This window comes from Rattus norvegicus, chromosome 4 (assembly GCF_021556685.1).
Source record: "Rattus norvegicus strain SHRSP/BbbUtx chromosome 4, alternate assembly SHRSP_T2T, whole genome shotgun sequence".
In the NCBI taxonomy this organism is placed as follows: domain Eukaryota; kingdom Metazoa; phylum Chordata; class Mammalia; order Rodentia; family Muridae; genus Rattus; species Rattus norvegicus.
Window position 1 is genome coordinate 30,187,891 of NC_141537.1, and position 22,470 is coordinate 30,210,360.

Below are 22,470 nucleotides of genomic sequence, written 5' to 3' on the forward strand. Positions count from 1 at the left end.
TTGCAGAAGGGTACAAAAATATATATATTTTTAAAAACTTTCCAGTATTGATTTAAGTTTTTCGGCAGAGAACTAGAAAAGTTAGTGGGTTCTTTGTATTTTGATGTATTGGTAGAGAACCTGTCATCGCTGAAGGCTGATTCAAAAGCCCTTGTGTAACTGCACTCCTCACCTTTGGAGATGGAATTGTTTCATTCAAGAGTGTTCAATGGTTTCTGCTTGCTTTGAACCAGCCATTTGTCTGAGGATTCTATGTGAAAAGCCAGTGGCCAGACATAAGAAATGTTTACAGACGGGAGCAATTTCGTTTCATTTTGCTTCTCTATTTCTCTTGGAGGAAATATTTGCCTCTTAGTTCCTAAAACCCAGCACAGGTCACCACTAATTTCATCTCGATTTTACGGAGGAGGGCTGCGTTCCTTTGCAATTGCTAAGGCTAGATTTCCTTCTTGATCTGTCTGGTTCTCACTAAGATACAAACACACGGGTGTAGCTCCCACCGATAGTTAGGGGCCAATCTCACCTGTTTCTGTGTGGCTCAATACTGTGACTTACCTCTGGCCAGTTGTTTCGGCTTTATTTGCTAATTCCTGGTGCGTGCTATTGGTTGTTTGGGGGGATATCCCCCCTTTTATTTCTCAGGCACACTTGATATAACTGAAAGTCACAGGACACCCCTTCTGAAAAGCAGAAAGTCTTTAAATTCAACGGTCTGTTTAGTAATTATGTATTTGAATTTTTCCTTTTGTACCATTCTGACTACCTGTGGAAGGACACGGACATGTCATAAAATAACTTCATTGGTAGCTTGTTTAAAACACATGGAGAGTAACAAAGGTGCCACAAGCTGAGGCCACTCCCCTTGCTGGCCTTTGGCTGAAATGACTGAAATAGCCTGGACTGGATGGCTGGATACCCAAGACCTGGGGACTGCAGTTTCTCTACTCAGTGTCTGTGCATTTTTGTTTGTTTTAAATACTGACATTTAATTGTTTCTTTGCCTCCCTGCTTAGTCTGAAAAGTTTTCATCACCTCCAAGTTGCTTTGGAAGTATCATATTAAGTGTATTAGTTCCATTTTCAAAATTCAAATATTTGACTCACAGCTGTTCATCCCGTTTGTATCTTTGTGTGTCACAGAGAAGACATTGTACTTACAGGGTGACAGAAAAGAAGGGTGCATCGAAGTAAACTCAAAATTCATGAAACTCCACTATCCCTACAAGGTAGATGGTAACAGAACTACCTGTGTCATTGCAAAATGTGTGTGAAATGATGACGACCCTTACATGAAGAAAAAGAAAGTGGCAAGAAATAGCAGTGAACCTGACTTGGTTATATTAGCATATGATGACACACTGTTGCGGCCAAGGGGTTCTTTCATGTTCTCTAACAAAGACTGGATCCAGGCTTGTACAAGATAACAACATTTTCCTCTCGAATGGATAGCAATGTATCCTCTAGAATAAAATCCACACAGACTGTCTCTCATGCAGCATTAACAGGCCCAGTATATGCCTGGTGGAATGACTCCAAAGCAGGCTTGAAATGAGGCAGCACACCAGTCAGGAGACGCTTGCTGCAGAATGTTGGAAGGAGCAACCAAGGAACTGGAGGTGCGAGGGGGAAGGGGAATTTTCAATTTAAAGATACCAGCCTGCCATGTTAGAAAGCTCCCTTGCTTCTCTCTCCAGGGGTTGCTTGGTTCATATAGCAAAGCATAATGAGTTTTAGATGGTGGAGTGAAAGACAGAGAGAGAGAGAGAGAGAGAGAGAGAGAGAGAGAGAGAGAGAGAGAGACGAGGACAGAGACAGAGAAAGACAGAGAGACAGAGAGAGAGACAGAGAGAGAGACAGAGAGAGACAGAGAGAGAGAGAGATGAGGACAGAGAGAGACAGAGAGAGACAGAGAGACAGAGAGAGAGACAGAGAGAGAGACAGGGAGAGAGACAGAGAGAGACAGAGAGACAGAGAGAGACAGAGAGAGAGACAGAGAGAGACAGAGAGACAGAGAGACGAGGACAGAGAGAGACAGAGAGAGACAGAGAGAGACAGAGAGAGAGACAGAGAGAGAGCACAAACTGCTGGATTTTGTCTCTGGCCTGTTAAATTCTGTGCAAAGGAATGTTAAGTGGCTTATATTTGCTGTTTGACTTGGCAGTTATCAAACTAGGAAATGTGTTTCTGGATGTAGTGGGCAAATGCTTTTATCTGCCTGGTGGAACATGCCCTTCATCCCTTTCACCTTCCTTCTCTTGACAGCTCAACATCTCTTGCTGGCATTGGAGAGACCACCGATATCCAACCAAGTCGGCATATACTGGATAAAGTGGGAGTGAAGGCCGGGAAATGAGAGGAAGCGATGTAAGGAGTGACAGCGTCGTAAAGCTCCAGGTCGTTTCTGCAATCGTGGGGTTCTTCTGTCCTCATCTTCTCACTTAGGTGAGCACAGATGGACGAAATAATAACCTCATGGGGGCCCATAAATACGCTCTAAATTGTGATGGCTGGCCATCAGTTGTCCCATGGAGGATTAATTCCAGAACAAACCCCACCTAAAGGCACCAAAATCTGAAGATGCTCAAATCCCTTACATAAAATGATGTAGTCTTTGCAACTCTTCTGTAGACTTCCCCTTCATTCATAGTCTTCAAATCACTCTTTTAGAGCACATAAAATTCCCAATAGAATATAAGTGCTATATAAACATGCCATATTGTTTAGGAAACAATGACGAGAAACAGTGTGTAAATATTCAGTATGGATGAATTTTCTTTACATTTTCAGTGCAAAGATCTGTTGAGTCTATAAAGAACACACTATAGGAAGCTAGATGACAATGTGTAAAATAGGCATAAATGTGTGAATGTCCCTGTCATGGCTTATATTGCTTGTCAACTTGAAAAAAACACCTAGAATCATTGGAGACAAACCTCTGGGCATGCCTGTGAGGAATTATCTGGGTTAGGATAATTCAGATGGGAAGACCCACCCTGAAGGTGGGCAACGCTATCCCATGGGCTGGTACCCTATACTGAATGGTAGCTGAGTGAAAGTACTCATAGCTCATACCCACACAGAAGACAGAACAAGAAAGCTTGTCTTTTTGTTTTTCATTCAGAATGATTTTCAGTTCATCCATTTACCAGAGCCTGTTTTTTTTTTTTTTTTTTTATTAACTTGAGTATTTCTTATATACATTTCGAGTGTTATTCCCTTTCCCGGTTTCCGGGCAAACATCCCCCTCCCCCCTCCCCTTCCTTATGGGTGTTCCCCTCCCAACCCTCCCCCCATTGCCGCCCTCCCCCCATAGACTAGTTCACTGTGGGTTCAGTCTTAGCAGGACCCAGGGCTTCCCCTTCCACTGGTGCTCTTACTAGGATATTCATTGCTACCTATGGGGTCAGAGTCCAGGGTCAGTCCATGTATAGTCTTTAGGTAGTGGCTTAGTCCCTGGAAGCTCTGGTTGCTTGGCATTGTTGTACTTTTGGGGTCTCGAGCCCCTTCAAGCTCTTCCAGTTCTTTCTCTGATTCCTTCAACAGGGGACCTATTCTCAGTTCAGTGGTTTGCTGCTGGCATTCGCCTCTATATTTGCTGTATTCTGGCTGTGTCTCTCAGGAGCGATCTACATCCGGCTCCTGTCGGTCTGCACTTCTTTGCTTCATCCATCTTGTCTAATTGGGTGGCTGTATATGTATGGGCCACATGTGGGGCAGGCTCTGAATGGGTGTTCCTTCAGTCTCTGTTTTAATCTTTGCCTCTCCCTTCCCTGCCAAGGGTATTCTTTTTCCTCATTTAAAGAAGGAGTGAAGCATTCACATTTTGATCATCCGTCTTGAGTTTCGTTTGTTCTAGGGATCTAGGGTAATTCAAGCATTTGGGCTAATAGCCACTTATCAATGAGTGCATACCATGTATGTCTTTCTGTGATTGGGTTAGCTCACTCAGGATGATATTTTCCAGTTCCAACCATTTGCCTACGAATTTCATAAACTCGTTGTTTTTGATAGCTGAGTAATATTCCATTGTGTAGATGTACCACATTTTCTGTATCCATTCCTCTGTTGAAGGGCATCTGGGTTCTTTCCATTTTCTGGCTATTATAAATAAGGCTGCGATGAACATAGTGGAGCACGTGTCTCTTTTATATGTTGAGGCATCTTTTGGGTATATGCCCAAGAGAGGTATAGCTGGATCATCAGGCAGTTCAATGTCCAATTTTCTGAGGAACCTCCAGACTGATTTCCAGAATGGTTTTACCAGTCTGCAATCCCACCAACAATGGAGGAGTGTTCCTCTTTCTCCACATCCTCGCCAGCATCTGCTGTCACCTGAGTTTTTGATCTTAGCCAATCGCACTGGTGTGAGGTGAAATCTCAGGGTTGTTTTGATTTGCATTTCCCTTATGACTAAAGATGTTGAACATTTCTTTAGGTGTTTCTCAGCCATTTGGCATTCCTCAGCTGTGAATTCTTTGTTTAGCTCTGAACCCCATTTTTTAATAGGGTTATTTGTTTCCCTGCGGTCTAACTTCTTGAGTTCTTTGTATATTTTGGAAATAAGGCCTCTATCTGTTGTAGGATTGGTAAAGATCTTTTCCCAATCTGTTGGTTGCCGTTTTGTCCTAACCACAGTGTCCTTTGCCTTACAGAAGCTTTGCAGTTTTATGAGATCCCATTTGTCGATTCTTGATCTTAGAGCATAAGCCATTGGTGTTTTGTTCAGGAAATTTTTTCCAGTGCCCATGTGTTCCAGATGCTTCCCTAGTTTTTCTTCTATTAGTTTGAGTGTGTCTGGTTTGATGTGGAGGTCCTTGATCCACTTGGACTTAAGCTTTGTACAGGGTGATAAGGATGGATCGATCTGCATTCTTCTACATGTTGCCCTCCAGTTGAACCAGCACCATTTGCTGAAAATACTATCTTTTTTCCATTGGATGGTTTTGGCTCCTTTGTCAAAAATCAAGTGACCATAGGTGTGTGGGTTCATTTCTGGGTCTTCAATTCTATTCCATTGGTCTATCTGTCTGTCTCTGTACCAATACCATGCAGTTTTTATCACTATTGCTCTGTAATACTGCTTGAGTTCAGGGATAGTGATTCCCCCTGAAGTCCTTTTATTGTTGAGGATAGCTTTAGCTATCCTGGGTTTTTTGTTATTCCAGATGAATTTGCAAATTGTTCTGTCTAACTCTTTGAAGAATTGGATTGGTATTTTGATGGGGATTGCATTGAATCTGTAGATAGCTTTTGGTAAAATGGCCTGTTTTTAAAGGAAAATTTAATACTGATTTTTCTTAGGCAAGCGCTCTACCACTGAGCTAAATCCCCAACCCCAAAATGTTGCAGGTTCTTTTTTTTTTTTTTTGGTTCTTTTTTTCGGAGCTGGGGACCGAACCCAGGGCCTTGCACTTCCTAGGCAAGCACTCTACCACTGAGCTAAATCCCCAACCCCAAAATGTTGCAGGTTCTTTTTTTTTTTTTTGGTTCTTTTTTTCGGAGCTGGGGACCGAACCCAGGGCCTTGCGCTTCCTAGGCAAGCACTCTACCACTGAGCTAAATCCCCAACCCCATGATTTTTCTGCATTTCCATGATACATAAAAATATTAAGCACCAAGGGGAAGGATTAATAAAATAAGAACCCAGTTCTTGCATTTTAATTATTACTCACATTTAAAAAACTGAAATTCTTGATGATCATCTTGTTTCTTTGCGACTTCAGTTATTATTTTTAATGCTCTAAGTTGTATTTTAGACTGGTGACTTTTGGGTAGTTCGTGGAAGCATGTATGTATTGAATTTGCTTTGGCATCCATCACACGATGCTATATGACTTCTGTGGACAGTTCCTATGGTCGTAATTCAAAGTAGTGGCAAGTTTATCCCAATCAGCTTAAGAGTGCTGTGTCATTCCTAGGCTACCCGAGAGATTTTATGCGCAGGACGATGTGTATGAGAAGGAAAATGCCAGGAGAATATGTACAGGCCCAGATGCGAAAGGTTTTGATCAATTTCTAAAAGACCACGTATGATCTTATGAATAGACAAACTAAGCATGCTGTGTGTGAGTAGAGGAAGCTACTGCAGCGGGAAATACGTGAAACCTAGAAATACGTGAAACCTAGGTATAAGGTGGTTGAAACTGATTTTCCAAGAACCCACCATAAAAACACCCACAGATAATTGTATTAAGGCAAAACATGCTGTCCGACCGGCAAAGTGAATCTGAGACACAAAATATACAGCCTCGTGAATTGAACCAGTTCAGTCCGAGTGATTTCAGCATGCATGTGCTTGTGTGTGGCAGCAAACCTCTTTGTCCAGTAATAGGAAGACACGTAGCACGCAGAGTGGTTGTTCCATCGTGAAAGTCAGCTCCTTCAATATGAAGTCATTGCTCAGGTCTTGCATGTGAGCATAAGGCCTTAGACCTGAAAATTACCCTGGCACTACTGATATTCTTGTCTGTTGTCTGAGCCCTTTACTAATATTTATGGAACCTATCATAAAGCGTTGTTCTCTTTCCAAACAGTATAATCTCAAGTGTAAAAGCAAAGTTTTAAATACTGCCAAAAAAGAGTCCCTCGCCCAAATATCCCCCTACGTCAGCTACAGGACTTTAGAAACATAGTCTTTTCTGCACAGGGAATCTATATCCCGTTCCAAAACAGTTTCTGCAGACAGTCTTGGCTCTGGTCCCTATCTAAATGGTCTGATTTTGAACTGTATCCCAGGAGAATGTCCTTTTTTCATGCTGCATTGTTTTGACTTCTTATGCAAAGGGGATAAAGGGATGAAAAATAGCTTGCAATTTGCTGAGCATTTCATATGTGCTAGGTTCCGTACTGAGTATGTCAAATCCTTCCTGGGGTTGAGGATATATATATATATATATATATATATATATATATATATATATATATATATATATATATATATATATATCCTCGAACTCTAGAGAAGCTGAATGAATGAGGCTACCCACCTTGGTGGAGAAGGGCTCAAACTTAGTGAGCCTTATCCCAACGTGTGTCCGTTTTGCCTGACTCGATGCAGAAGCTGCAGGGTTCTAGGGATTTCTTATTTTTCCTTTCCCATCATGGAAATCACGAACACAGGGAAAATATGGTCCAGAGTCTTTTGTAAAGTACACATAATCTGTGCATTGTGCACAATGTATTTCTTACCTGCTCGAATTTCATGCTGTGCTCTGCATCACAGGGTTTGCAGAGGAAATAAAACGTCTCAGTCTATGCCTGAGGAAACTTAGTGGAACTTCTGGCCCAAATTGTACCAGCTGGCCTATCCAAAAAGAATGCAACATTAGGCAAACTGACTTGTATCCACACCAGCTGAGATAACTCAAAAGAAAGGAATTTGTAAAGATCAGCAGCCTTTCCACTCGACAATGACAAGCAAATCTGAGACACTAGTTGTTTTTCAAGTAACCATAGTTTTGTGAATAGCAGCCCTAAAATGGGCAATATATTGAATATATGTTCAGTTAATTCTCATATTTTTGAAAAAATGTCATGTTCTCAGTAACTTAAAAATAATGCAAAAAGCTATTTTCTTAGTTTATACATTCTCTTTGCAAGGCTCTTGCTGAATCATGAGTCACTCATTGTAATGATGAGGAGGGAGATTAATTATTTTTTGTCATTAATTGGCTAGATAAAAAAGACTGTATTCTTATTTAGTATTCAAATGAAGTTTCATCTTCTTCAACCTACGATTCCATAATCTCTATTTGCTCATATGGTCAAACATACCAGACTGTCTGAGCTCTGGTCTGCTTTAAGGAAGTCTGGATTATACTTCTCAAAGCTACCGTGATCTCCGTGGTTCTTTCCTGTGTACTACCTGCACAATCATTTATCTAGAACAGGTAACCGGAAATTATCCCCATGTTACTGAGACACGGGGTCAGAAAAGAACAAGACATGGAGGAGAAAGAGAAATTTGTCCTTTGGCTGACTTCTCAGCCTGCGATGACCTAATTCCTGCAGTTGTTTGTGTCCCCTAATTTCATGTGTTGAGGGCTTGACCTCCAGTGCAGCAGTGTTATGTATGAGGCAGGCCCTTTCAGAGGGGATAAGGTCACAAGAGATCTGGCTTCCTGAGTGAATTAATGCCATGGCGGAGGTAACAGATTATCCAAAGAGTCTGTTTTGCTTATTGGGGTGTACCATGGCATGATGTAGTATTGAGAACCTCAGACTGAAGCATCTTGATATCATAGTTTCTAGCTTACAATGTGGCAGAATGGAGACCATATAATTGCAGCAAACAGTACCCTGGATTTGAAATGCTTCCTGCAAAGAAGCTATAACACCAAACTTCAACCATGTATGTGTCTGTCTTCATGTTAGTGGCAAATTTTAGAGGAGATTTTGCCTAGGGTCTGAAGGTTATCTTCAGGGCTCTTAATATCTCAACTCCTCCGAAAAGCCCCAGTCGCTGTTTCTGGACTGGATTGCAATCCCTCATATAAATGTGTTATCACGCTCACTTCCTGACTCATCACTTCACTTGCAATTACTAGCTAGAGATGGCTGCCTGACTCAGCTCCATTCTCTGTTAAACAACCCGGTAACAGCTTATGAGGATCTCCCTTTCTGCTCTGGCCTTTCCTACATCGACTAGCCTTCTTTTATATCTCTACTCTTTATCGTCCTTAAGCCATTGCCCGCTTGACATGAGCTGTGTTCTAATTAAGTGCAGAGGCTGATTGCCTCAAGATATGGGAAAGTCCAAAATTCCAATCAAAAGGATTGTTGCAAGAATGAGAAAGAACTTTTAGAACAGCCTTTAAATATTGACTCATGGAATTAATTTTAATCTTTTTTTTTTTTGGCTGCACCAAACTGATGTTTTAACTGTTTCCACACGGTTCCTATCAGTTGCCATGGCTGCTGAAGTTGGTCATGGATAACTGGACCTTCTACACTAGAGCTTTTACCATCATTATTGTACAAGAGTGTGAAAAGGTCATGCTTCAGCTCTGCAGCTGTGCACATCAGTGCCTTTCTTCTGGACTACTCTGCTGTCATTCCCATCACAATGACAACAGAAAAGGCAGTAATGAGAATTACCTACTCCAGTACCCATTCTGAACTCAGATTTTGCCTAACTAGCATGTGTTTTTTTTTGTTTTGTTTTGTTTTGTTTTGTTTTGTTTTTTAACTCATGTAATGCTCATACTCAGCTTCCTGTGATATCCTCTTGAGGACAAGAACTACTGGTCAATGTGATAACAGTACACATGTTCATACCATGGAAACATTTAGTATCAAAGTTTAGTTCTTAGTAGGTAACAGTTGAAGCAATGGTAGAGATAATTTTCATTGTCTCAACTGGTGATAATACTACGCTATCTAGTGGTAAGGATAGAATGCTTCTAAATATTGTATGATCCATAGATCATTTGGCCATACTGGAGTTCTCAAGCCCCCAAAAGTCATTAGTACAAAGATCAAGGAAAACAGATCTTACATGATGTGAGTGTTCTTGATCAGAGAGACTGAGTTCAAATTGTGTTTTTGCAACATACTTGCTGTGACTGCTTAAGTTTAGTCTCTTTATGCCCCAGTCTTCCTGTGTTTAAAATAAAAATAGTGATATTATATCATCAGGCTAATGCATGGTTGACTGTGGTAATGTTTCCCACTCCCCTGTTCTTTGCACTCCCCACTAGAAAAAGGACAATGAACTCTTTATACCTTTAGCTCAGGTGTCCAGAGCTTCATGTAATTATGTTCATGTTCGTGTGGTAGGCATCTGCTATGGTTTGCATGTGCCCTCCAAAAGTCCACGTGCTGGAAACTTAATTCTGAATCCATAGGTGGGTGGTATTTGAAAGTGAGGTCTTCGTGAGTAATTGGGATTGGATGTGCTCATGAGGGTGAGCTCTCAATGGTGCCATTGGTAGCTTTATAAGAAGAGAAAGGGACTCATTCACATGTTTACACATGTTCTCTCTCAGCCTGTGATCCTTTTTGACATTGTTTAGGAAGATGTTCTCAACGAATGTCACTAACACATTGGTATTAGTCTTAGCAACCTTCAGAAATGAAAACAAACAAACAAACAAACAAAAACAAAAAACCCAAAAAACAAAAAACCAAAAACAAACCCCTGAACTGTTTTTTAATTAAAATACAATTGCATACTTGTTCTCTTTTCCTTTCCTCTCCTCCCTCCTACCCCCATCCCTACTACCTCTCAATTCATAAACTGTTTTTGTTACATATTCATAAATATATAGCACAATCATCTCAGTATGTTTAGTGTTGGTTTCATGTATATAATCTCAGGGATGACTGCTTGGTACTGGTTAGTCTGGGAACTCCTCCAAGGAGAAGGCTATTATTCCATCTCACAGTATTCTTTGGTTGCCTGTAGTTCTTTGTATTTGGTAGAAGCCCATGAGATTTGCTCTTCCCATGTTAACATGTACTTGTTCATGTCTGTACTTGTTCATGTCTTGTTCAGGCAGCCATAATGGTAAGGCTTCCTGGGTAAAGCTTCCTGGTCATTTAAAAAGATACCATCTCACTGTGGGTTTCCTGGTCCTCTGGGTCTCACAGTCTTCCCACCCCCTCTTCAGGGATATTCCCTGTGACTTACCCTTCATCAATGAAACTTCTCTTTGCAACAGATGGAGAGTATTACAGAAAATAAGTGGTCAAAATGGAGGTGAAATCTGATTGTGAGATGGCCAGCTGCAACTGATATTTCTACAGCACAAGTCCTACGTATATTCTTTATAAATTAGTCAATCTTAGGTATTCTGTTGCTGCAAAAATGAAACAAAACAAACATAAAATGTGTTGTTGTGAAAATATAAAAAATAAAAAAGATACGGTTGTCTTTTACCCCGCTAGGTCTGGCACCTTGGTGTCCCAAGATATCTGCTAGATATCTTGGCGGAAACACATCCCAACTCCGCAGTGGCCCAGTGTCTCCTGCTGCCGCACACTTTCCTACATTCAAATCGTCACATAAAAGAACACACAACACAATAACCTTTGACCCAATTGATAAGAAATAATTGCTCACTTAAACATATAAAGCCCAGTACCATCCATCCCTTAAGAACATTTGTAACAACCTGTAAAGGTACAGCATGGAATCTTACATCACCTGCCATGGCTTCTCGCCCTCCCTCTCCTCTCTCTCCTCCTCTTCGTTCCAGTCTCCTCCTCTTCCTTCAAACTCTTCTCCTGCCCATCTTTCCTTCTCATCCAATAACAGGCCTCCTTCTATCCTGTTCCTGCCCTCACCTATATTTCACAATTTAAATGGGGAGAAGGTTCTGGTGAAGTTGCCTGAGTCCTGAGTACAGGACCAGGCAGCTGTCCTTGGGGCAGTGGAATTAGCATCAAAATACAGATAACTCCAGGGCAAACCACAACAAAAATGGACCAAGACAAAGTCCAATTTAAATGTCTCTTAAATAGATGATTGTGATGCCAACAGGCTGGATATCTTTTATACCTGCACCTCCTCATTCCCTAGTGCCTTTTATGAGGGCAGAGGGAAGTAGGACCTTATAGAACTTAAAGATTACAGTGGTGGGGACTGCTTTCATTGCTCCTCTCAGTGTCCGTGAAAATAAGCCTGCTCTATACCTACTGCATTTATCTGAGTCCTGTGGTAAGCATGGGAACAGGAAGTATGTTTGGGAGTCATTCTAGTTCAGGAAAAGTTTGCAAAACCTTGTGCCCGAGAAGCACAACTATATATCTAGACAACAGAGTGTGAACAGGAATGCAACACTGGATGGTTGGCACCGGGAATGAGGAAGGGCCCAAGGTCTCAGTAGGAGAAAAAACAGTTGTCCTGTGAGGTCACACAGAGCTAGCAATATCTGGGGAAACATGGGGAGAAAGAAGGACTCTGGCATGAGCACAGACATGAGAGCCTCACTGGCACTCACTAGAAACTTGTTGGAAGTATATTTTCAAGCAAGAGTCTTTGAATGCTGATTTGTAATGTGACCACAGTAGTATGTACTGGCCTAAGAATTTGAATGGCACTGAAAATTTCATAAAGACTTCGATTCCTCATGATGCTAATTAAACCCTTCAGTTTCATATTTTCCCCTGGTATGCACTATAGACTATGTCCTCCCAAAATGCTACATTGCACTGCTAAAAACAGTACAGTTACAGAGAAGGCTGAAAGTCTGTGAGAAAGGTCTCATCATATCACTTAGGAAATGCCTCAGTATCAAACAAGGCATTCACGGCAATCAGAACACATTAAGTTTAAAGGACACGTTGGGTTTTAGACCACAAGTACTATATCCATATTGAAGTAGTTTAAATATAAATGAGCTCCACAGAGATGCTGGGCAAAGCATTACAGCCATTTAGAAGATCATGGGCCAAATGTTTGAATGGCAGCCCAGAGTTAGGTCTGGAAAAGGCGAGAAAGAGATTCCCCGAAGAAATTCATGTGATACAAGCAAAGACATGGTTTAGAATCCTAACCACTTGAAATTCATCTACTCAGTGTCTTGCCTAACTATGGGAAGACCAGACCCTGGATTTGGTAACGAAAGTACTTCAAAGCTAACAGGACAAGTTGGTAAAGAGTTAGCGTCTCAGTTTGCTATTCCTGCCTAGCAAACCCACCCTTGAAAGCTTAAGAGTTGAGCAGTTCCTCTTGTTATAACTCATTATATTTTTTTAGATTTCCAAGGCTGACTTGACTCAGCCAGACAGTTTTCCTGTATCCCACTTGGACACTTTCATATGGTGAATGATGGTGGCTTGATTCAGATTACCCATGATGCCTCTACTAATTAAGTAGAAGTCAAAATCAACTGAAGGCCATCTTTGGAGACAATCAAATTAATACCAATGATAGAAGATAGGGAAATAGAACTCTGACCTTCAACAAATGGATAAAGATAATTCATTTTAAGAATTAGCTACTCTCCAAATTCAAAAGGCATACTCGAGCATTAATAGTTACTATGTTTTGCTTTCTTACACCTGAAAGACATATTAAGTAACAAAGATTGGATACAGGTAGCATTCAGTTGCTCGTTGTAAAAATGTGTTTCATATAAGAATTGTCTGTTATATGAAATGGGAGCCATCACTTAATTTGAAAAGCAAAACATTGAAATTTAAGAAGGAGTTTAAGGAAAAGCTTAAAGGGCCATGGAGTGAAGGAAACGTCTGACTCAGGCAGCATGTCCAATTCACAGCAATGCAGATGGCCTATTGCTAGAGCTCGATGGGGTTCTTCTTCAGTATACTGGCAGCCTGGAAGAGAAATAGAAACCAGGAGTTTGGTCCTCAGAAAGAAATGTATTATGAATGTCACAGGCATATTCCAAATTATGTTCTTTACGGAAGATGATGTAGAGACAGCTTAAAAACCTTGGAAGCATCTCCCTTCAGGATCCTGAATCTACCAGCTGATCACAACTGAGTATTGTTTCTTCTGTCCAGATAACTACTACCTCATAAACTCTGTACATAAAAAAAGGGTCACAGGCTGACCTACTATATTATATATAAATTTCTCTGACATTTCCATATCAACAAATAACCAAATATTAGATACATTTCCTTATATAACCAATGCATGGTAATAGTATAAAATTAGAAAATAGCAGACAGTAGAAAAAGTTAAAATTATCCTAATCCCTGTCCGAAGAATTGTCAACAATGCAAGACAGATTCTAGGTTTTTTTTAAATTACACATTTATGAAATTGTTGTATGTCTATAACAGTGTTTTATATTTGTGATTAGTTAAGTAATTTAGGAGATACCAAAGCAAAAGCAAAATTTATATGTTCCATTCAAACAATATGCTCTTCAAAATGGCAATGTAAAGCTTCGAAGTGATTCTGGATCTTTCTAAGCAAGAGAGCCTTGTGGATCTTCACAAGTTGTACACTCTTGAAGTTGGTCTTGTTTATATCATAATCTCAAGCTTAAACAGTTTACAGCATAGTACTTTCTTCCTCTTTTCCCTCTCTTAGTCCAAAGGACCACCAGAATGCTGAGAGCTACAGACCTGGCTAAAGTCAATCCAAAGGGCAGTGCTCTTGGCACGATAGGGCATTTGCTTTCAAAAACTTCCTGCTCTTTACTTGGATGTCTGCTGCTCTCATTCAGCATCACTTCTTAAAAATCCAGGACTTTCTACAGTTCCCAGAGGCTTGGGTTGTCACCCACAGCATGATGGTATCTGGCCCAGAAGATGAGTATCAAACCATACAAAGTTATTCTTATGCCTAGAAACATGAATTTGTCCTGCTGGATGTGGGATTTGTTTGGGATGTGTGACCATTAATTTCTTCCTTGTAGTTTTTACCTTTTAGAATCGTCATCTTGTGCCAATTTCACATACATATGTATATAATAATCTAATCTATATCATTTATATCTCTCTGTCCATCTATTTATACACACACACACACACACACACACACACACCCTGGGTATATATTTACTATATATTTACATATTTAATATATATGTGTATAAATATATATATGTGTGTGTATATATATGTATATATATATACATGTATTTACATGTCTGTTCACACACACACATACACACACACACACACCCTAGGAACATATTTAATATATATACATATTTAAGATATATGTGTGTAAATATATGTGTGTGTATATATGTATATATATTTACATGTCTGTACACACACACACACACACACACACACACACACACATTCCCTAGGTACATAGGAGAGAAGTTGAGTTTTGCTTCCATATAAGAGATGCCCAGAGATGCTGCAAACACCTGCTCAAGATAACTCCAGAGATTAAATTTTGGACTTTTAGAATATATTACATTATTTATTTATTTTGATATAGAGTCTTGCTTTATAGTCCAAGATGCCCTGGAATATATTACATTATTTATTTATTTTGATATAGAGTCTTGCTTTATAGTCCAAGATGCCCTGGAATATATTACATTATTTATTTATTTTGTATAGAGTCTTGCTTTATAGTCCAGGATGCCCTGGAACTCACTAAGAAATGTAGGCTGATGATCTATTTCAGCCCTCCCATTGCTGGGATTATGGTTATGGACCACTATACTCAGCTAGGACTTGATTATGATTAGATAAGATTTTGGATTTAGAATTAATTCCACAGGTCATACATTCTAAGGAATTGAGATAGAGGAAAATATATATTTTTTGCATGAGTTGGATGTGTATTTGCATAAGACCATAAAGTTTTCTGTATTGGATAAGAGAATGGTGTATTCCATGTTCCTATATGTCTCTATGTCTAAATTTGTCACATGTCAGAAGGATATCATTCATTGGATTAAGACAGCAGGAGCTTTTTAAAACTTGATTATATTTGCAAAGCTCCATTTTCATATAAGCTCACATTCATAGTCATCATGGGTTATCATATCTTTTAAATTTTTAATTAAAATAAAGCCATGGTGTTTGTAAATGTTAAGTTATATAGAAATTTAGACACAGATGTAGATTGATGTTTATATGCATGTGAGGGCTGGCACAAGTTAGGTCAAGGCCATGATTGGACAGTAAAAAAACAAAAAAATAAGGCGGGGACAAAGCTTTTGTAAGGTGAGAGAGGAGAAGGAGAGAGAATCAAGAAGATGGAGAAGGACGACCCAGATCCGGGTGGTCTTGAATTGCCAAGGTAGCTGGGATGGATTTCTGTAGGCAAATTTATCTTATCTAGGTAGTCGGTTTATATCCTTATCAATTGGTTGTGAGTTCATTGTGAGTATGTATTGTAGATTGAGAATTTAACATATACATTTGATTGACAAATTAAGTTTATTGAGTCATGATTTCACTAGGTTGTTGGGAGTATGAGCAGAGTCCGTGTCAGGGAGCCTTGATAGGCCACCCCATGGTGGACTTCAAGAACCCTGATTTTACCAGGTAGCTGGAACTGGAGAGTCCGAAGCCAGCCGAGAGCTGCCGGGAGAGATACTAATTAGAGATAAATTATGATTAGTTTCATTTGGCCCCCACGGGCACCAGAACTAGCTCTAGAGACCAGTGTGACAAGGTGTCACCCAGATCAGAGTACCTTGGGAGCAGCGTGGAGCTGTTGAGATAAATTAGCGCTAATTCCTATGGCCCGAGGGAGCCAGAACTACTGAGAGAGCAGCTGCCCGGGTCAGAGAACCCGGGAGAGAAGCACAGAGTGGTGTTTTTTACCCGCAACACAGAGACACGGGGAGACCATCTATGAGATGGCCTAAGTAGAGACTGAAGGGATACAGCCATAACCAAGGAACACAGAATTGCTGGTCTTTGTTAGCAACCTTTAGAACATGAACTACAATGTCCTTGGAAAATTTCAGAAGGAACTTACTCTGCCAACACCTTGATTCCAGAGTCCCAGCTGTTGTGGTTTCACTGTGATATGCCCTCCATAGTTACTTGTGTTTAAATACTTGGTTCCTAGTTGTTGGTCTTGTTTTGGAAGGTTTGAGAGTAGAGATTCACTAGAGGAAATGTGTCCTGTAGGGATGAGTCTTTGGATTTTATGGCCCTATTCCACTCCTGTAGGAGCTCTGTTTCCTGACCACAGAGTCCGTATGACCAGGCTTACATTCTTGTCACCATGCTTTCTCCACCACGATGAACCATTGGGCAAAACAACCCCTTCTTTCCTTAAGCTGTTTCTGTCAAAGCAATGAGGAGAACAACTAATAAAACAGTCTTCACAACAGGAAAAAAAACCATTTTGGAAGGCATTAGCAGATATAGATACAAATTATGATCATTGGAAAAGGTTCAAGTAGTTAAACAAACGAAAGGAACTTAGGGGGCAAGAATGCCAGTAAAGACAGAAGGCCCTTGACTTGGTCCAGGGAAGAGGTGATGGTGACTGAGAACTAGGATTAATAGTGACAGAACTAATAAGTGGATGAATTAAAATGTGCTTTAAAGATAGGGCTGCCAGGACTGGTTTGGAAACTAGAACAGGAGAGAAGACAGTGAAGACCTTAGGATGCTGTTGGTGGAGCTGTGTGTGGCTATTGGTTATTGTCTGCTGAGTGGGGAGACTTAGAAGTAAGCAGGGCTCCCAGGATCGAATTAATCAGATTTCCCATGGAAATGGCCAAATTGTTGCTGGTTCTTTCAAGTCCAGTGTCTCAGACAGATCAGAAGATGAGTATCCCCAGGAGAGTTCACCCTGTAAAACTGTCTGCCTGAAAGTGAAGACTTAAGGGAGCCAGAGATAAGCTATGACATCCTTAGTTAATCCTTCAGTCTATACATTAGTTACCAGCTTCTCCACCACCAACCCCAGTATTCCTTAGTTTACGTTGGACAGCCATCTGCCTCTAAGTGAAGTCTGGGCACAACGGAAAACAGAAATCACAACTTATAACAAGCGGTATGTCATAAAAAGGGGCTTTCTACATTGATAAAGTTTTTGATAGCTATGTTTATAATTTATTTCCTTGTTTCCAAGGAGACAGTAAGGCTTAGAGGTCAGGAGAAAAGAGCTAAAATATTAAAATATTCTTAACCAATGGATTTTTTTTTAAATCTGCTCTTTTTTTTTTCCATTAAAAAATGAGACCACGGTGAGCTGCTTCTGAGTTCTTTCTCTGTAGCCAGTTCTCCCCTCGGGTCAATATAGCTGTCTCACCTCATGGGGTGGCGAGGAGGAACTGGATGTCGCAGGCAGCTGACACTTTTGACGGCTAACTCACCCATTTGCCATAGTCCCCAAGGCTTCAAATCAAGGCTTTTCTATTGAGGCACACCCAGCTTGTGCCGCAGAACCCGGATCCTTCGAGGTACATCCTCGAGGCTCAACACAGGAAGAGCAGTGCGGTGCTCATTTCTGGGGCTCTGCGGGAAAGAAAGAGCAAGACCAAGGTGGGAGCACTGTTAGCTTAGCCTTATTAATAAAATAGGGTCGATGATTTATTCATAGCTGGGACAATGCCGCTCTGCTCAGGAGGACAGCACAGGACTCTTACATTAGAGATGAACAGATGCTGTGGAAGAGACGAGAGCCTTTTGAGAAATGGTCTCGGGCTGATTCTGTCAGGCGGTGCTCAGATTTATCTGACCAAGTCAGAGCTCACAGCAATTATTTGTATATCGTGGATGTGGTGGGATAAACGCTGGCAGCGGAGGTCCCTGAAAGGATAGCCCTTGCTTTGCCAGTTCTCACCTAATGAGTGTTTGTTCACCTCCTTGCTTTAACTTCTCCTCCCCGGTACCTGGAAGATGCCTGAGTTTGTAATTCAAGATGTGTTATCTGGGGAATATCAGGATAATACACATCTGAACGTGATCTCCATCAAAGCGAGATCACCCGAGGAAGCAGAAGACAGACAGTGCATCGAGGCTTTCTGGCGCTCAGCTGAGCATACGATATTTTCAAAGATTGAATCCTTTAAAAAATCATATATCTTCCTTACCAAATGAACTGTAGAAATTTTTATAGAGGGTTAGAAAATAGGTTTAGTACACTGCAGAATCCTGATAAATAACAGGAAGGGATAGACTTTTTTTTTTTAAATGTCAATTGCTGTCCTTGTTAGGGAAAGGTCTGTCCCTGGGTTTGTTCAGTGGTTACTTGGTTGATGTGGATCAGAGGGCAAGAGGATCCAGGGTTTGACAATCTTCAGAAAAACAAAGGCAAGCACCACTCACTTCCCAGCAAACCGAAGCAGCCTTGTCTGCAATAAACAACAACAAGAAAATTCAGATTTATTTACTACTGTGTTGCCAGGTTTCTCTCCGTTGGCCCCACCTGAGCTTTCCTGGCCTCCCTGAAGACTCCAAGAGAATTAGATCAGATGTCAGAGAAGAGAGTTAGATCCCCTCCCCCCATTCTGTGCCAGACTAGAAGGGAGAATTCAAGGCCACAGGAGGCACTGAAGAAAAATCTCATTGTTGGTGTATATGATTCCACACAGCACGGCTTCTGCAGGGCCTCCCCTCCCCTCTGCTCAGCTTCCCGAGAAGAGATCAAATGTTTCAAAGCATTTCCACCTTTACTAATTTTTAATGCCTCTGCCAGACTGAAACTTGCCCACTGGAAAGAAAATAACCTCTGCTTGTTGAAACAGCCCAAAATAAAAATGATCCTTGAACAGTAGCACGTTTAACTTCCTCCCTGACTGCCAGTAGGAGCCAAGGAATATAGCTTTTGCCCAATATATTAAGCATTAAAAATGTCTCTGGGAGACGATTGTGCTGGAAATCAGAATACGTTTGAACATAATTCTCGAAATTCAGAGTCTCCTTATAAAAGAATGAAGAGGCTTCTCACCTTGGTCCTTTCCCAGCCCCACCCTGTTCATTCCTTTTCTTTGTTTTTTCTCCCAGCCATCCTAGCCAAAGCCACCCACCAGGATCTACGTGGGACCAGGAATGTAACCCTAGCGTTTGGTTTCCCAGGCCATCAGGAGATAAGACGGCCCATCACCCAGAAAATAAAGCTTCCCGCCTGCAGTTGCAGAAATTACAACTAATTATATGCTCCATGCTTCCTGGGAAAGATATATATTTCAAGCTGCCGGGCTGACTTTTTCCCTCGGCTGTATTTAAAGGTTAGTTTCTGACCTGCTTCCTGGTTTAATGGAGTAGTTTAAATATTACAAATCGTTACTTGATTCTAATGAATTATATCTCCCCTGGCAACTCACAAAATCCTTATCGTGCCAGAGGAAATCGTTCGAAGAAGCAGGGGGGGGGGGGGGGAGTCTCCACGATCATAAACAGAATAACACGCCATAGGGGTGCTGGATTCAGGATGGGGCTTCTTGGGTGGTAGAAAGCTTTTGGCCCTCGGCCTCACACTCGCCAGAGCACCTGAGGCATGTGGCTGAGCAGCGTGAACTCCCACTCCCCTGTCTCCCACGATTGTTCACTCAGCTTAATTGTCAGCTCCTGCTAAGAACCTGTAACGTCTCATTTTGCCAGAGACCGTGGAAGTGTTGAGCTTTGCTTATGGCCAATTCCGGGAACTGAATGTGTGCGGTTTTCCTCGTTAATGCATAGCTACTGGAGCAGGCCAAACCCGTCTCTGTGCATAGAGGCATTTTATGGTTCCCCTCCTGTTCGAACAAACGTCTAGACGCATCAGTTTGTCTCTCTGTACATGTGAGCAAATCCCAACTTTTCTAATTATATATGTCGCCCAGCTTTTTAAACAGAAGACGGCCTCCTAAACTGAAGACAACTGAAGTTACAGCCAATGCACAGGAAAGAAAGGGGTTTCTCCCAGGGAAGGGATTTACATCTCGATTGCCCTTTCAGCGGCAATCATATTTAACAACATGGTGGATAACCATGTTAGTAAGTCTTCCATCGTTATAAAGAACACCGGAGCTGATTAACTTACAAACAGAAAGGGGTCCTTCGGTTCAAAGTTTTAGAAATTTTGGTCTCTGCTGAGCTGTCTTTGCAGCTTTGGGGCTGTGGTGGCACCTTATAGTGGGAGTGTGTGGCAGGTCTAAAAGGGTGACCCATCCTGGACAAGGCAGGAAGAAAGAGACCTAAGTCCCTTAATTTCTTTGTAGATTAAGCCTCAGATGCACGGCGTCCTCCCAGAAGGCTCCACTTCCAAAGGCCTTTCCCTCTTGTCACTAGCACAAACTGGAGATGACTCTTGTGACAGTTTAGCCTTAGGGATAGACATTTAAGATCTAGAGTAGAGAATCAACCATGTGTGACACTTCCCTCACAATATATCTGACTTGTAAACAGTAGAGCCCTTGTAGTTATTAACCAGTAGGATAGGGTATCAGATAAACTTTGTAAAATATTTAAGCTGGTTAATGGTTAAAGGGATTTGACCCCTCACTGTTTTTCCAATATAGATATATACATACACCAAATACACACACACACACACACACACACACACACACACACACACAAGCACACACACACACACAGGAGCAACACTAAATGGACAATACAAACAATAAATGATAGTGAAAAACAATGAAAAAATTAAAGATATTAGCTGGTTAAATGACCCAGAGATCTCCCTTCCAGAACAACCTAATTAAAAGTTCTTACGCCACCATGGGTGGGTTCTTCCACCTAAGAAATACTGACTTCCTTCTGAGGATGTCCCTCTACCTAAACTCAAAGTTCTTGAGAATGGATAATTTACTACAGGAAACTTAACCTTTATCTGATTGTTTGCTAAAGTCATTATTAAATAAGATCATTATGGAGGGACTTAGATAAAGAGAGACAGAGATGGGAAACTTTGCAGATTCTTTAAAAATCAGCAAAACCAAGCTGTAGTAGGGATTTTGCTCAGTAGAATGAATACAAAGTCAGTTTAGACTTATCATCACCTCTAAAAGACAAGCGTCATTAAAGTTAGGTACTTAATTGGCCAAAGCAGGGGTAATGCAGAAAGAGAAAAAAGAAAAATTCTTCTGCTTACTTTTCCAAGACTAGAAACAAAAGTCCATTTCCCTCTAGATGGGAACTCAGCTGCTGGCTGTTTTAGGATCTTCCAGGATACCACAGAAACCGAGCTTTCACTTAATATCTCTTTCAGCCAGATAGTTTATCACAGATAGCAGAAATGACAGGAGAAAGGAAAAAAAATGGATGGGAAAGTACTCTGGGGGTGAGCCGAGGGTGACAACAGGATGGGAAAATCCAGCCTCACCAAATATTTATTCCAGCTTCTATAAACCTCAATTAGTGATCTGAGAAAGCCGGGCCTCTGCCGCGGAGGAGGCGCATGTGGAAAATGCCACTTGGAAGTTGTTGGTGTCACTTAGGCTGCCGCATTGTTGATTAATGTAATTGAAGTATATATTACAGAAAAGGAAATGTGACTTCTTCAGGGACCCATTAATTTCTTAGGCATAAAGTGTTTGAAGGTTCAAAGGCTTTGTCGCAGCTTATTTTAAATTTAAAATTTCCACTGCCAAGGGATTGATTACCATTCTTATATTAGCTTTGTCAAACACAAAGTTGATCTTGGTTCTTTCCAAGTTTGTGGTACTTGACTGTATTCAGGGCTTTCTCTCTGCCCCCCCCCCAACCCCTCTTTAAGGGACGCTGCCTTTCTAGTTCTCTCAAGGACAGGCTCCCTTTCACCTTATAAGAAGAGCAAGATGAAGAAAAAAAGCCTAACCCCTTAACAAGCAATTCGCACTCCATCTTTAGGGTCTTGAAAGTCATTTCTGTGTGTCTGGCATTAACCTCCCCGCGTGAACGTGCTCCATATTAATCTGTGTTTGGTTTCCCTTTGACTTCAAAGCGCCGATTTATTTAAGGGTCTTTGTGCGTGTGAGGCTTGGTCCTCATCTCTATACCCCAGAGGACTACATGGAGTTCTTTTTATAGCTCCCTCCTGTCCACCTCTGATCGCTGTTTAAGGCACTATCATAAACAATATCCTCTGAGAGTCCATCAAGATGTCCCCCTCACCAGGCTTTATTTGTTCTGTCCTGATAAT

General features: G+C 41.1%; 2 long non-coding RNA genes across 2 annotated transcripts; one reads left to right on the forward strand and one right to left on the reverse strand.

The window, feature by feature from the left end:
• Positions 1-1,495: 1,495 nt before the first annotated feature.
• LOC148006239 (uncharacterized) lies at positions 1,496-20,959 on the forward strand. Its single transcript, XR_015686345.1, has 3 exons — positions 1,496-1,615; positions 2,262-2,441; positions 19,362-20,959. It is a non-coding gene; the product is annotated as an uncharacterized LOC148006239 (long non-coding RNA).
• On the reverse strand, positions 10,135-21,550 carry LOC147994726 (uncharacterized). The gene is made up of 4 exons (XR_015686344.1): positions 21,442-21,550; positions 17,729-17,870; positions 16,375-16,687; positions 10,135-13,280 (listed from the first exon to the last, which is right to left on the reverse strand). It is a non-coding gene; the product is annotated as an uncharacterized LOC147994726 (long non-coding RNA).
• Positions 21,551-22,470: the final 920 nt, after the last annotated feature.